This window comes from Vulpes lagopus, chromosome 4, assembly GCF_018345385.1.
Source record: "Vulpes lagopus strain Blue_001 chromosome 4, ASM1834538v1, whole genome shotgun sequence".
In the NCBI taxonomy this organism is placed as follows: domain Eukaryota; kingdom Metazoa; phylum Chordata; class Mammalia; order Carnivora; family Canidae; genus Vulpes; species Vulpes lagopus.
In genome coordinates this window covers 15340411-15356446 of record NC_054827.1, presented here as the reverse complement: position 1 = coordinate 15356446, position 16036 = coordinate 15340411, and the positions used below count along the sequence as shown (strand labels likewise).

Here is a 16036-nt window from a genome sequence, read left to right as displayed (position 1 = left end):
AGCAATCCCACCATAAATTCTTAGGTAAAAGTTTCTCTAAAATTCCTTTGCTTCCAGTTCATAATATTTTTATTTGCATCTTTACTTAAAGCTGCTTGACATCAGGCAGTCTCAGACATCTTTGTCTTCTGACAGTGCTTGGCACACAGCTGGTATTTAGTAAACACTTACTCCGTGATGTTCTTCTTTTGATAAACCCAGTAAATGTTTGTCACATAATGTTGTTCTTTTGATCTGTTGCTCAGCTGAAGGTGTTTACATTTTTAATGGAAGAAAGATGAATTTGCTATGTAAATTGTGAGTTAGTTTGTTGGCTGAAGCATCAGAATGGAAGTCAGTTACTTTTAAAGGGTTGATCTAAACCTTTTTTTTTTTAACAGAAGTATTTTTTTCTTAATAGTGTGTTAGCCTCCTGTAGAAGATGAAAGCTGATTAGGAAAGCATGAATAAGAATAATACCCATGTTTGGCTTTAATTAGCTCAGCGCTGTTGATTTTAGAAAGAAGTCAAACTAAGGATCATCACGTCTAGAGACTATAAAGTTTTATAATTTAAGGTTCATGATTTTTTAAATGGCATTTTACATATAGTATATGCCAAGAGTGATTTTTTTAACATATTAAAAATCTGCTTTTGTCATTTTTCTTCTGCATTGTAAGCCTTACGTGCAGAGGTGGGGACTTTGCCTTGTTCAGTCCTGAGTTGCTACTGCCTGGAACTGTACCTCGCACATGGAAGGCACCCATCAGGCACTTGATGGATGAATATGATTTGGAAGTGAGTTAGACTATTATAGAATATTAAAAGGAAACCCAGTTCCTTAGAAACTATTACTGGGAAAGACCTTTAAAATTTGTTCTCTATTCCCAATTAGAATTCCTTTCTGTATCCAGTGGAAGTGTCATACATGCAATAGGTCTGCTTGTCCTTTTAATGCAGATAAAACTGCTCTTTCATTTAAAAGCCCTCTTTCCCCTTACCTCTGAAATAGCTAAAAACAGGAAAATTAGAACAACATCCTTAACAAAACTTCAATAGCAATGCAGTTTCCTTTTGTTTATATTTTGTCCTCTGGAGAAGCAACTTAATATGTCAGATTGAATACCAGAGCCTAGAATTAGAAATCTTAGAAATCTTAAAATCTGTGACTTTGCAGGTGCATAATACAAGATGATGTGTTGCTGTTGTCTTGACCTGTAAAATGGCACTGTTGCCTCTAGCATTCTCTGGGTTGAAAAACACTTCTGTTTTAAGTCTAAAAGATGAATATCCATTTACGTTGTACACTATGTGGCAAATTTTTGAACTTTTGAAAGACTTTCAGATTAGTAGCATCTATTTTTGTTAGTTATCATTATTGATGAATTTCCTAAAGTTTCAAAGAAGTAATTACTTCTAGAGATTCAGAGTCTTTGAAACTGTCCTTTTCCTGGATTAAATTGAACACATATAGATGTAACCTTTTAAAAAGCTATTTGAGTGTTTTGTAGATCTTTGGTTGTTTCTGTAGATGGGGTGCTATTTACTGATAAGCAACCCTTCTTTTAAAGCCTCGTTGAATTAAGGGGAATCCAATGATGAGACTATTTGAAGGAGAATAAATTATGTAAGAACTAAAAATACTTTTCTCACTTAAATGAGTGCATCTAAATAACATTTTTTTTAAAAAAAATCTCTCGCTTGTTCATGGTCTACTTTTGTTACCCTGGCGACTAATTCTGTGAACCTTTCATCCATGTCAATAGACAGCAATTGCTTATTCGGTTAATTCTGTTTTTCTAATTTATAAAGAACCCCTTAGGATGATTAAAGGAAGGTCTGAAAACCTTTGTGAGAGTTTTCTCTGCATATTTTGGTAGAGTTCTGTTCGAGGAGGCCCATTTGGCACTTGAGAACAGGTGAAGAGTTACAGAAATGGGGAGACAAGAGCCGGGTTCAGTTAGATTTGACAAGGGAGATTAGAAGATGTGGTGGATTAAGTGTAGACCGGTCCAAAGCTCAGTTGGAACTTTATTATTGTATGTGGGTTGATGATAAATATTGTAAAAAAAAAAAAAAAGTAATAGAGAATTGTGTTATTTAGCCTTTTGTTGGGAAATAAACTGCCCTAAAATGTATTGGCTTCAAACAGCCACCATTTATTTAGGTTACAGTTCAGTAGTTGGCAATTTGGGCTGGACCTCTCTGGGTCTGTCCTTTGATCCCGCTACATCGGTTGCTGTTCAGCTTGGTGGCTTGGCTTCTGGGAGTTGACTGGATGTTGGCTGGGGCCAGGGCTCCTAGGGCCTGTGTCTGTCGTCAATCTGCTGCTTAGCCTGGATTTCAAGAGCTGGAAGAGAGTAGCAGCTAGATCTCATGGCCTAGGCTCAGAATTTATGCATACTCACTTCTCCCATTCTATCACCTGAGTCTGGTGATTCAGCAGGTAGGAAAATAGGCTGCACCTCTTGATGGGAGGAGTTGCAAAGTATTGGGCTCATTTTTTAGTCTGCTGCAGAGACACTGATTTTTTTTTCCTTTAATGAGGATATTCCTTTTGGATATTAAATGTGCAGAATTTAAAGCCTTTTGAAAATTGTGAAAATATCCATGGTGTTTTAAGAAATTTCTACCTTAGTTAGCTATATGCTTCAGATGTTTAATACTGTTAAAACATTTTGTGGTATTAAAGAGCTTCTTCAAGTTATTTTTAATAGGTTTCCACTTAAGCTGAACTTTAAGTAAGAGAAACCAGGAGTATTCCAAGAGGTTTAACGATACCAAAGCAGTAGTAGTCCTCTGTTCTTTCACTGTTTCAGTTTCTATAATAAAAACTTAAGTTTCTTGCCCCTGAGGGGATTTGAGAATCTCAGTTTTTGAACAGCATTTTAATGCAAGAGGAAGAGATGGGTTGAGGAGTAAAAGCAGCAGGGAGTTGTTCATAGTGGCCCTTTGCTTGCAGATGCTATTTTTGCTCATTAGCACCACCTTTCTTGCTAATGAATTTGTCACAAATTATTTTGTTCATTTATTGCTTTTTCTTAGAGGAAGAAAGACATGGGGGACGTTGGATGAGAAGGAGGTGGATGATTTAGGGGATGTGAAGGAAGAAACAGGAGTAGAGAGGGAAACACCGGAGTGTTGCTTTGGTATCTTTTGGCTTCTGACCCATCCCTGATATTTTTGCTGAGTTTCAGCTTAAGTGGCAGTGTATTAAAAATAACTTAAAGATGTATCTTAGTGCTGCTTACTATTATTTAAATTTGGCTTGTATTAGAATTGTTAGGGGACTTTGCAACAGAATGAATAGGAAGAAAGGCTGCATGATGAGTTAAAAGAGAAATCACAGAATTTGAAACAGAAACTCCTAATTGTACTAATTCACTAAGTATTCTGGTGTTTCTTTTTGGGGGAATTAATGTCATTGAGCACATTGACCTGTATATGGAAAAGGAAACTTGTCACTGTCTTTTATAGGGTTCTGTTAGGGCCAATTAGGTTTTTTTTTTCCCCCCTCAAAGACATTAGAAACACAAGCAAGTAAATAGAATCTTTGGAGGTGAAAAAAAAAGTGGCCTCAGTAAAACATAAGTGTATGCTCATTGTTCGCTGCCTAAGAGAGTTCAGTGATAATTAAATATCAAAACGATCAAGTTTCTGATAAAGCTCCTTTCCTGGGGTATGCCCAGGTGGCTCAATTGGTTAAGCATCCAACTCTTGGTTTCGGCTCAGGACATCATCTCAGGGTCATAAGATAGAGCCCTGCATTGGGCTCCATGCTCAGTGTGGAGTCTGCTTGAAGATACGCTCTCTCCCTCTGCCACCCTCCCCCTGCACTCAGGCACATGTAAGTGTGCTGGCATGCACGTGCTCTGAAGTAAGTAAATCTTTAAAAAAAATTAAAATAAAACTCTCACATGAGGTGAAATTGAGGTTGTAGAACAGATATGTAGATTTCATGAGAAAGAAACCTAAGGTTAGAGGTGCTGACCTAGAATATAATATTTTAACAAATAGTGTATAAATTTTTCCTAATCTAGCAGACGAAAGGGTCATTTCAGCATGAAATCAGCATAGAAGAATATTAATGAGATCTTTTACATTCTGATATCCACCTGACATCTTTAAATCCATGTGTATTTTGTATTTAGGAACAAATTTCAATTTGCGTTAGGCCCATTTCCACCATCCATTACCACTGCATCAGTTTAGAGATCTGTGTAGAGTTTAGCCACTTTAAAGCATATTTGTGGATCAAAGCAAGGCTGTTACCCAGGTGAGGTGGTGGCTTCAGGGCCTATCCCCTTGCAACTGGCTGGTGTGTCCTGGTGTGTCCTTGCCTACGGGAGGTGGAAAGGGTTAAGTCATTCTGCATTCTGAGTTCCGTGCTGTGTGGGAGTCAGATACCCTCTTCTAATGGCATTCAGTGAGGATGTTAAAAACCCATTATGCTGGTGTTGCAGAAAATTTCTTTGTCAAAGATGCTGATGGCCTAGATCCTGGCATGGCTTTTAAAATATTACAGTAAAGCAATTCTTGTGATGTTAAACTAGTGTCAAAGCTAGATGGAAACTCATTTTGCAACCATTTGACTCGGGCTCTCTCTTGTTTTGTGTTAATGGATGTAGGAAAACAGCTTAACAGTTAATTTCAAATTAGGATTTTGTTTTCAATTAAAAATTGTCCAGTGATAGCTTTTATAAAATTCTGAGTGACTCAAGTGCGTTTTTTTTTTTTTTCAGGATAAACATCTGTTATTTAGTTTGCCCCACTCAGAATTGCTTTTTTGCAGGCATATTTGGGGTTGGGAGAAATTCTAATTTGATTTGACCTATGAGATGCAAATCTTTCTCTGCAAGTATGATGTCTTAAGACAAATTTACAGAATTAGTTTGGAAAATATTTGATTAGGTGAGGTCTACCATTTCCAAGTGAAAGCCACCTTTAGTCACTAACAAACGAGTGCCTGTGGGTTTACAAAATTGTTAACCTGCATAAGTAATTCAAAACCCTTATTTTTTATTCTTTTCGGAATTATGGGCTCTATTAAGTCCCTCTTATGTAAACTTGTGTTGTTTCAGTGTTGTTTTAGGAATTAAAAAGTCACATTTTTAGATACTGGAATTTTCTGGGTAAATTTTGGATGTGCACACCGAGATGACTTTTTTGGCCCTACTTAGACTAGTCCTGAGACTTTGCACGGGATTTAAGTGGACAAAGGCTGCTAGTTTACTCTGTGTTCCCATTACTGCTGCCCTGGGATATCCCAGATCTACCTGTTTCCATTTGGGCTTCAACAGTTTCACATCACAAGTTGTGAATGAAGCTTAAGTAAATATGTTTATTTTGTGCTGGCTGCTGGCCAGGAATCTGCTGAAGTACTACCTACAGGTTTCTTTTTCTTTCTTTTTTCTTTTCTTTTCTTTCTTTTTTTTTTTTTTTTTAAACCCCTGTTGGGTGAACCATCACTGTGACAGGTAAATAGCATTCCTCAGTAAAGCCTGAACTCTTCCCCCACTCCCTGTCCCTTTCTTCAGGACTATTGAATGTAGGGATTGTCCTGCTGGGGACCCATTGATTAGGTCACAGCCTGGCCTGCGGAAGACTGGGCTGCCCTGGGGCTGGCCCCCGGCAGGGGATTTGCTAAAGCCCGTGTGAAAGGGCCATGGGGGTGGGGGGAGGTCTCAGCTCTTACCTTGTGAACAGGAATCAGTTCAGGCCGCAGAGCACGTATTAAGGACCTATTAACTTCCTCAGGCTTCTCCTTGAATTGAAAAGGACTTGGAAGGGAAGGAATAATAGAAGGAAATTGTTGCCAAAGCCGCTCACGGTGCATCCTGCCGTATCTCGGTGGGTGCATCCCTTCAGCGGCAGATTTATTTCCTGCTGGGGAGTCTGTTAGCTTTAGAAGTCCTTTTAAAGGTCATGGAAGGGGAGTTTGAAAATGATTATATAATGTTGATTTTTCCTTTTTCTCCTCTGAAGAGTTGATTATTTGGGCAAAATTGGCAGAGACCTAACCCACATTTTAAAATGAGCTTTAATTTCAAATAAAACAATATATTACCATTGTAGAAGTCTGGGAAAATGGAGGCTTTTTAGAAAGAAGGAAAAAACATAAAATTCTACTGCCTAGAGCACTATTGAAGTTGTGTGTATGTACACACACACACTCACACACACACACACATACCCTCTATAGTTCCAGGTACTGGATAAAAAAAAATATATATATATATATATATATATATATATGTAGTGCATATATATATTGTTGACTTCTTTGTAACCTATGCACAGCTTTCTATGAGTCTTAAGTATTCTTACAGAATGTGAATCTTGATTGTACGGAAATGCCATTAGAGGGATAAACTGTAATATGTATAATAACACCCAATTTTAGAACATTTAACATTTTTAATTGTTGATGTATTTCTATTTTGCCCTCACCTAAATTTCAGGAAGTAGAATTACTGGGTCAAAGAAACTAGACATTTAAAAAGCTTTCTGATACCAGACAAATTGCCACATGTTCATCCAGAAAGAAAGGTCTCATTAGCAGTTTGAGAGTATTCATCTCAGCATTCTTGCTGACACTGTTTGGATTTAAAAACTAACTGAAAAGGTGCCAGTATTATTGGTGGAAAAATCTTCATTTAGGGGACTATCATAATTTGAAATGGTGATTATTAGTTTTGTGTCTGCTTACATGTCATGATATGAAATGGTGATTGTTAGTTTTGTGTCTGGCTTATATGTTTGAAAACTCTTACTCTTTTATAAGCCAACTTTTTGAGACCGTATTCTGATTTGCTTAGCTTTTTTGGATTTCTGTCTCCAATGACCTCTTAAGGCTTATTTCTGTAACTTTTAAAAGAATGGGTGCTTCCTGTCTGCCAGATAAAGGTCCTGTGGGGAGACCTCTAAAAATGGAAGCTTTTTATTTCCCTTGGTTAGCTACTGTTTATAAAAGACTCTGTTTAGTATGAATTTCTAATTTTAGCTGCTGTGAGGGATTCCAAATAATAAATGGGGTTAAGAGGTACAAATGTCCAGTTAAAAAGTCATGGAGATGAAAAGCACAGAACAGGGAATATAGTCAGTAATATTGTTATCATGTTGGATGATGACAGTTACTGCACTTACTGTGGTGAGCATTGAGTAATATTTAGAATTGTCAAACACTGTTGTAGATCTGAAACTAATATATAACATTGCATGTCAACTATACTTCAGTAATTTTTAAAAAAGTGATTTTACTGTTACAACCACAAATATAGTTTCTTCTCTCTATATTCCCTAAGTGGTCCTTGTAAATTGATTCACTAACCTGAGTCCATAGCTAATATATACACAGCAGCATAGTGATTGAATTGAGACAAATTATCTTATTCATGGGATGATTTCAGAACAAATTATCAAAGATCTTTTATCAGGCAACAAGCAATTCTTGACAGCTATTAACTCAAGTGAAGTACCCAGGAAAGGGTATGACACAGATAAAACACAGGTTTTTATTCAAAACATAATTGGGCAAAGAGAACAGTTTTTTTAAAAAAGTGGTAACGTTTTAGTTGATGATTTAGGCATTGGATCTAAGAATTAAATATTAAAATTATGTGTCCAGATATTATGAAGTTAATACATTGATTTAAATATACTGAGGTGATTTTATTGAGCCCTTGGGAAAGAAAAAGAGTACTCATTCAGAAATTCACTAATATGTTTTGTTTGCTTCATACTGCATACTTATAATTGCAGTGACTTATAAAACCTATTTTAAAGTCTAATTTACTAGTAAAGATGGGAGAAAGTAAGGAGGAAAAAAAATCTCTACATGGTTTCTTCAGAATCTGGATGGAGAAGAAAATTCACAAATAATTATGGTACACAAACTTTCTGCCTTACTTGCCTTGGGGGACTCATTCTAAAGGCTGCCGTACTGAATGGATGCATCTTTAATCATCTGGAAGTAAGAAATCCATTATTTTTCTAAACCAGACAGTGGTTGTCTGTTTTAATGGAACAGTTGGTTGATTACAGCTCTTCAGGGCTTTATTTTCCAATGCTTCCAATGCTTACTTCCTGTACATATTTGAATTCAAGCTTTAGGGATTGTTAAAAGTGAGTCAGAGAGTCAAAGAATTTAGAGTAGGGATTTGATTAATTTTAGTTTTTTGTAACATTACAATTAGACTGTTTATCTAGGGGAAGCAGATTTCCTTACAGCGGATTCCCCCAACCTGGTTGCCTAGAAATGGACCCGTCTACAAATCCATAAGGTGAACTTAGATGTGTTTATGGTGTGAGAACAGGGTCTGCCCTTGTGTTCTTTTTTTACTGGGGAGTGCGTGCTTCTTACCTAGGCTGGAGGGAATAAAGTAGTCTCTTGTAAAAGTTAACAAAAAATCTTCACTGTTTTTTAAAGTAACCAAATGTAGGTTGGCTTTATGGAAATCAGAGATCTGTGTTAATTACAGAACTCCATATATAGAAAGCATTATTCAGGTTGAAAATTACTGGCTAAATGCTTCAAAAGTTGAAGAAAAGAACCTCTGAGATGTATTCAAAGGAAAAGGTAACTTTCGTTTTAAAAAAAAAAAGTTGTTTTTGTTTTGTTTTGTTTTGTTTTGTTTTGTTTTTGAACCCATAATCCTTACCTGAAGAGTCAGGAGAAGCCTAAAGCAACCTCAGGCAGGCCTAGGCCTCTGTTGGCTGGTTGTAAGTCTGTGATTTTAAGAACATCCCCATGAAGATTTTTCATTTAAAGTAAAATCTTTGGCCTGCATATATTTTATGTTTGTACTTTGAAAAATAGGGAAGTTTGGCTTTCCTATTAATTTTCTCATTGTCATGGTCATTTAATGCTCTCTGCAGTGCAACACACTATAAGCTATTTGAAATTTTATTTAGGGACACAGAAATGCTTCATTACAGCTTATTCATTCATGAAATGTAAGGCTTGTTCTTGCTGTCCCTGTGAAAAGAGCTCCATGTGAATGCCTTTGCCTTTTTGGAATGCTTTGTTTCATCTAAGGGTAATGCCCTTGGAGTGCCCTTCTATAGTGAAAGAAAGGTGAGGTGAATCACAGGCCAGATAAGATGGGTCTGTGCTGCTTGGTTACTTCTCTGTCATTTTGGTTTTGAGACTTCGGCTTACGTACTTTATATTTTTTTCCCAAGGGATTAGGACACTGGTTCATTTTCTTCCTCTGAGATACAGTGTTTCATGCACAGAAGGGGCTTGCTTGCTGAATTCCTGAAATTCATGGCTTGATTTTGGACATAAAAGAAGTTGCCAAAAACAATAAGAGATTGACATATTCAATTAGTCCAAACTGAACACAGAATGGTAAATGAAAACTGGCACCTCTTAGGTTTAATATGTTACAGTGTCCAGAGGTTACCATTTTAATTTAGATTGGTTACATATTTGTTCTGTTACCCTATTTAAATTATTTATCTGAAGATGTTTCAGTGTGCTGGGATTCAAACTGGTGGGGTAAAGAGACAAGTGATTTTTTTTTCCATCCCCTGTTAACCCCAAATTAATGATTAACATATGGTCATCGACTTCTGAAAAGAATATTGATTGCTTTGGAAGGTATATGGTAATTATTTCACAGTTTCCTATAAAGAAGTTTCGTAGTTATTTCATCCTGTTGAAAAGAGGCCAAGTGCCAGTTCTACTTTCTGTGCGTTGGAATGTTCAGGTGTGGAAGGCAGGCACATTTCTCAGGAAGAAGCACAGTTAACAGTAGCTAGTGAGTCTTGTATGAGAGCCAACAGGAAATTTGCAAAAGCACTTTCTCCTTCCCCTCTCACAGCCGTGCCTGGCCTTTTTACAGACTCATTTCAGTGTCAAGCACAAAGCACCAATATGTACCATGTGGTGGAACCTGCATCCGGGGTGGGTAGAGTATAATTGGGGAGGGGGTTCAGTCCACATCATGGACTTAAAAAAAATGTAATTAAAAACTTTTTTAAAAAAAAGTTTTTTTTTTTAAAGAGAAGATGATATAGTTTATTATTGTCTAATATCTGTAGTTCATAATGACCAAATTGAGCGGGTAGATAGTTTCTATGGAATGAAGAATTTCTTACAGATTTAATATATTCTTTTTTTTTAAAGATTTTATTTATTAGAGTGTATGCAAGAGAGCACAAGCAAGGTGGCGGGCAGAGGGAGAGGGAGAAGCAGGCTTGCCCACTGAGCAGGGAGCCCTATATGGGGCTCGACTCAGGACCCTGAGATCATGACCTGAACCCCAGTCAGATGCTTAGCTGACTGAGCCACCCAAGCACCCCTAGAATAAATGCATTCTTAAATACAAATAAATATGATAAATTATAGCTTGTTTTCTTAAGTAGGTAAGCATATATCTCTAGTTTACTAAACTATTAATTTGCTTATTCAATTATTTGCTTACGTGAATTACAGGATGCCTGTGTGTTAGCTCAGTGGAATTAATTAAGTAGTCATCTTACTGTGCTATAACTCTTGAAAACAACAGGACAGTACAGTTTTATTAAATTTTATATGTAATATTTTGTTAAAATTGCATTAAAATTTTTTTCAGTGAAGATTTGGGGTGCTACTGTGTGAATTTAACCATTTTCAGAAGTACTGTCTGATTGCTATAAAAGGGTTAGTAATTCTAGAAGGTCAGCAGAGAGAATGAAACAGCAAGCCCTCATGATCTTGATGGATCTGTGATCTTAGGGAGAAGAACCAGTTTATTGGACTCTGCTAGAAGCCTGGCAGGAGGTTGTGGGGAAATGAGAATGTGGGGATGGAGAAGAGGATGGGAAGTCTTAGTGGCCCTGGAATCCATGTGTCAAGCAGACTCAAATCCTGCTTGGCTCTCCAAAGGATGGGGACTTTGGAGAAATCACCAGCAGCCTCTGAAATGGAAGCTTTGGGAGTATGTCATAGAAGTAAGATTTCAGACACTGGAAAAGGCCTTGATAAAGAGTTCCTTCATTCATTCACTTGCTGATAGCCATTTTTTTTATTGGTGTTTATTTTATTTATTTATTTATTTATTTATTTATTTATTTATTTATTTATCTATCTATCTATTTTTTGCTGATGACCATTTAGCGACCGCCTCCCACTTGCCAGCTCATGGGTGCTGGGGTTTCTGCAGTGTACATACACACACAGCCCTCTGGAGCCTGTGGAGCTTTCTTCCTAGAGAGAGGAGACCAGTAATAAACCCAGGCTGAAGAAGACAGACACAGACACACACGCAGCTTAGAAGCACTGTGGAGAGAATTAAACAGGGCATTGTGATGATCCAGGGTTTTTTGTAGGCTGTCAATGAGACCTTCTTTAAAACTGAGTTGTCAGGGAAGCTCCTAGGGGGGCAGTGTGAGCTGAGACTGTTGAGGGCAATTTTTGCTCCTTGGGAAGAACAGCCCCTGAAATACGAACAGGCTTGTGTGGCCTGAAGTGGAGGTGAGGGAGGTGAGAACTGCAGGGGCCAGGTGGTGTCAGGTGGTGGGGAGGCAGGTGCATGGTCTGTGCCCCCAGGTGAATGGCCAGGCTACCGGGCAGTTGTCCCAGGGAAGGGAGTGGCCCTGCCTTAACCCGGGAGGGGACCAGCAGCTCGTCTTCCTCCAGTTTTGTGGTAGAGGCTCCTTCTTTTCCCCTACTGCTGACTGTCTTACTGAGCCACAACTCTGTTGCTCATTTTGTTTCCCCATCCAGGCTTTATGCTTGGTTCTTGGGGACCCCAGTGAGAGCAGGTTATCGCCAGTACCAAGGAGAAAGGAAGGAAAATGCTCTTCTATTTTTCTTACCACTCCTGTCAACTCTGATGGTTTGCCAAACCAATTTTCCCCTTTGGTAATAGACTTTCTTATTCTCTGGGATAAAAACCCTTGGATGAGATTGCTGTTTTTAACTACTTATAAAGGAAATCATTAAAAGCCAGTTCTTTTCTGTCAGAAGCATTCTTTTTGTTTAAAAAAAAAAGTCTTTATGTGTCTAGGTCATAAAACACCTTGAGTTAGAAACATTGACAGTCTTTAGCAGTTCAGAAGGTAAGTTACTGTTAGTTTGAGAAAAGTCTTGGGAGGCATATGATTCATACTCCTGTTACCTGGATCTTGGGTTTTCTTCCCAGTTCTTAGTTAAGGAGGTATCTGACATGCCTCATCTCCATGTGATCCTAATTGTTTTGTACATAGGGTGGCTAAGGGATAACTGACACACGTAGGTATAAGGTTTATGCTTCAAATAAATTTTTTAGAGATCATGGTACATTCTAGCAGCGTTTTTTTGTTGAACTTAGTTCGTTTTAACTCATGATCTGTAGCAACTATTGGAATCTTGCTGAAATTTGATCAAAATTTGATGAAAATAAGTGGGGCAGGAGATGGTATCTGGGGCAAAGATGGACATAATGTTCTTTCTTTGCTCCAGGAATTTCTAATGTGATTCTTCCTACTTTGGACTATCATGCCATATTTGAAATTGGGACTTTATAGTGTCTCATAAAAGTCACTGTACTTTATTGGGGTTTAGGGGAGAGTTAATAACAGATTTCAGAGGCCATTTGAGCAGCATTGATGCATGCTGTGCACACGTAACATATTTTTTATACCATCAATGGAAATTATTTATGTGTCTATTGAAAATGTTGCCACGGTGGTCTGAATTACTTTTCCTCTGCAGTATTCAGTTCAGAACACTTTGGAGTGTTTTAGTCTCCTGGTGGCTAAGTGATTCTAATAGTTCTGTTTTAAACACTACTTTATAATGTAGTTTCTGTTAGTGAGTTAACTCCCTGGAGTAATAGTAGCATCCTTGTGAGAACAGAGGTTAGGAATTAAGGTGTTACACTTCTGGTAAGAGTCTTCCTAAATCTTGACTTCACTTTAGATTCTTGAGCATCACAATAGATTATTAGTAGTAATTATTTATTTTTTATACTGATCACTTAGTCCTTATGCTACATCTATTTTCCTCATTTTCTACTTGAGGAAATTGAGGCATAACGGGTTTCTGAGTTCTTACACGTAATGGGTTTGGCAGCAGAGTGGATATTTAAAGTAGCTGAATATTGCCTCTAAATTACCCTTTTAAATTTGCAAAATAATTTGAGTTTTTAAAAATTTAAATACTGCTTTGTAGTTAAAATAGAATTTAATACAGATTTTTTTTTTTTTTTTTTTTTGGATCAAAAGTGAGGAAAGATGTCTTTGGAATGGATAGGAAAGGGAGGGGGGATTTGTATTTGCTTCGACTGGTGTTCAGTTCATGTAAAACATACCTTCCTTTTGGCATGACTGAACTGCCTGTGGGTCTTAGGTTTTATTTTAAGAAAAATAAATAGGTGCCGTTTTCTGTGTTTAGAATCTGTTTTATAGAAGCCTAAACAAACCGTAGAAAAAAGGCAAACTTGCTCTTCTACGAGCCTTGTGCATTCTAGGACTCTGGAGACAACGGTCTCTTCTGGAAAGAGCTGTGTTTATACAGTGGCCAGTGCAGTACTTGAACATAGCAGAGGGATCTCATTCCTTTCCTTCTTTAGCAAGGGACTGCTGGAAGGAGTTTGGCATGAGGCTGAGTCATTTCAGCTGACATTTTAATCACTGAATAGTGCCTTGTCTTCTTCATGCAAAGACATACTTTGCAATACAAATGTTTCGGGCAGTTGTTACTAGGCTTATGGAAACCTGTCAGTCACTCTTTACTTATAAAGGTTGCTTTTACATTGCTGAAATTTCTTCAGTTCTGTTGAATACGCTTTGGATTAATCCTTTATCCATGCAGGTTTAAAAACAATAGTTTTATGCAGTGCATGTGTATTTCTTGTAGAAAAATTAGAAAATACACAAAGAAAAAATTTACTCATCCCTCTAGTGCACCATTTTGGTGTATGTTCACCTCCTCTCCCTATCTTTGCTTACCAAATAGAATTGTTGCAGTCAGTTTTTTCTCAATTGCAGTCAGTTTTTTCTCAATTACTTGATTACATGTTGCATCATCCAATTCAGGCAGGGACTCATAACCTGAGGAAAGATTTATTTTCCTTTTGTGTAAAAAATATTTATAAAATAAATAGAAAGTATTAAAATAGCTAGTTGTTAAATGATTGTGTTGCCCTTCTCAAATACTTGTGCTTTCTTCCTCTTTTCACTGTTCTAGGGAATAAATTATTCTTTTACTTCACTATCTTTCCCACAAGACCTTATTATACTACTCTTGGTTTCTTTAGCACCTTTATGCCATGCTTAGCGAACAGTAGGAACTCTGTTTGTTGAATGAATTAAAGAAAGTGTAAATCAGTAATGCCAGTTTTGAGATTAATTTCTAGCAAGATCCAGGCCACTATAAGCAATATAAAATCCTTTTTAATGAAGAGGATATTATAGGATACAGTTTAAAAAAAAAACCCGTTACTTAAATATTGGGACTAGATTAAAAAGTCACTGAAGATTTATTTTTCCAAAAAGGGGTATTCCTTAAAATACCAGTTTTTATCTGATAGAAAACTTACATAGCTGGCTTAACATTTAGAGTTCTGGATCTACCACCCACCACTCAGTATTTTAAAGTTACTAACTACATTCACAGCTCAATTTTGATATTTTCACAGTGATCTTCAGTATTACATCGTGCCTCATATACCACCTATTATGTTGTATGTAATATAAATTCAGTCTAAATTTTTACATAGCAAGATGATGGGAAAAATACAGTCGACCCCTGAACAATGTGGGGATTAAGAGTGCTTCTACCTTCTAGCTTCCTGGCAGTTGAAAATCTGCATATAACTTGACTCCCCTCAAACTTCACTACTAATGGCCTACTGTTGACCAGAAGCTTTGCTGATAAAATAGTCAATTTAACACATATTTTGTGTGCTAACAGTATTATATATGGTTTTCTTATAGTAACTTAGAGAAAAGAAAATGTTAAGAAAATCATAAGGAAGGGAAAATAACGTTTATAGCGCTGTACTGCGTTTGTCGAAAAAGATCCATGTTTAAGTGGGGATCTATGCATGTGAAACCCATGTTGTTCAAAGGTCCAACTGTAAACTAACTCTAGAATACTGAATACACTGAATCTAGAACAGTGTTGGATTCTATTTCATGTCCTTTTTCCTTTTTTATCCTGAACTTAGATGGGATTCTTGAACTTTGTGTAGGGATCTGTTTGGGCCACCGTTAGTGGGGTTTATACTTTTAAGTCCTGTTCTTCCTTCTTCCATGGCCAAATGCTTCTGTTATGTGTTATTTTTTCTTTTCATTGATAGTGATGGATTAATGGACATCACCTACACAAGCTAAGAAGGAAAGAGCCAAGGTTTGAGAGTCCCATCTCTCTGGTGAATCACAGCCCTGCTATCCCATAGGAGTAAGAAAAGCAGAGGGAAACACCTTGGTGCTTAGGAGTTTGGGCTCTGGTTTTGGATTCTTTCTTCTTTGCAACCAGTTGGGTAATTTAAGGCAATTTGCTAATAAACTTTTGAGGCTGAAACAAGTTATTAAATATAAGTTCTATGATGGCTAACTGGTTAGGGAATTCACTAAATAATTCATTGATGAATGTATTCCTTTTATGATGGTGAATAAATGACTTTGGACAAGTGACTTTCCAGCTTGAAACCTCTGAAAACACAGAGCTTACAGAGTAGTTGTGAGGATTAAATAGTATGGCAAGGGTGCCCTGGGTGGCTCAGTTGGTTAAGTTTCCAGGTCATGATTTCAGGGTCCTGGGATCGAGCCCCAGATCAGGCTCCATGCCCAGTGTGGAGTCTGCTTGGCATTCTCCCTCTGCCCCCCTCCCCCCCGCTGTTGCACACACTCATTCTCTCTCTCTCAAAATCTTAAAGAAAATAACATGGCATATATAAGGCATTTGCTGAGCGTGCATCTAATAAACGTGGAAAAAATAACCAACACTGAACGTGTGTATAGCTTCTAACATATACAACAAACTCCTAGAAACCTTGGCATAGGTATGTGAAATATATCCTTTGAACTTTAATGCCTCTAAAGACTGTCTTGTGTATGTAGTTTTATCCAATTAATATGTATT

At 37.3% G+C, this 16036-nt stretch overlaps 1 protein-coding gene and 1 long non-coding RNA gene across 7 annotated transcripts in view; one reads left to right on the top strand and one right to left on the bottom strand.

Annotated features, from left to right (window-relative positions):
- The window catches only part of FAT1 (FAT atypical cadherin 1), a 128176-nt gene that overhangs the window by 30134 nt on the left and 82006 nt on the right, over positions 1–16036 (top strand). The window lies entirely within an intron of this gene.
- On the bottom strand, positions 2118–6102 carry LOC121490157. The gene is made up of 2 exons (XR_005987520.1): positions 5675–6102; positions 2118–2329 (listed from the first exon to the last, which is right to left on the bottom strand). It is a non-coding gene; the product is annotated as an uncharacterized LOC121490157 (long non-coding RNA).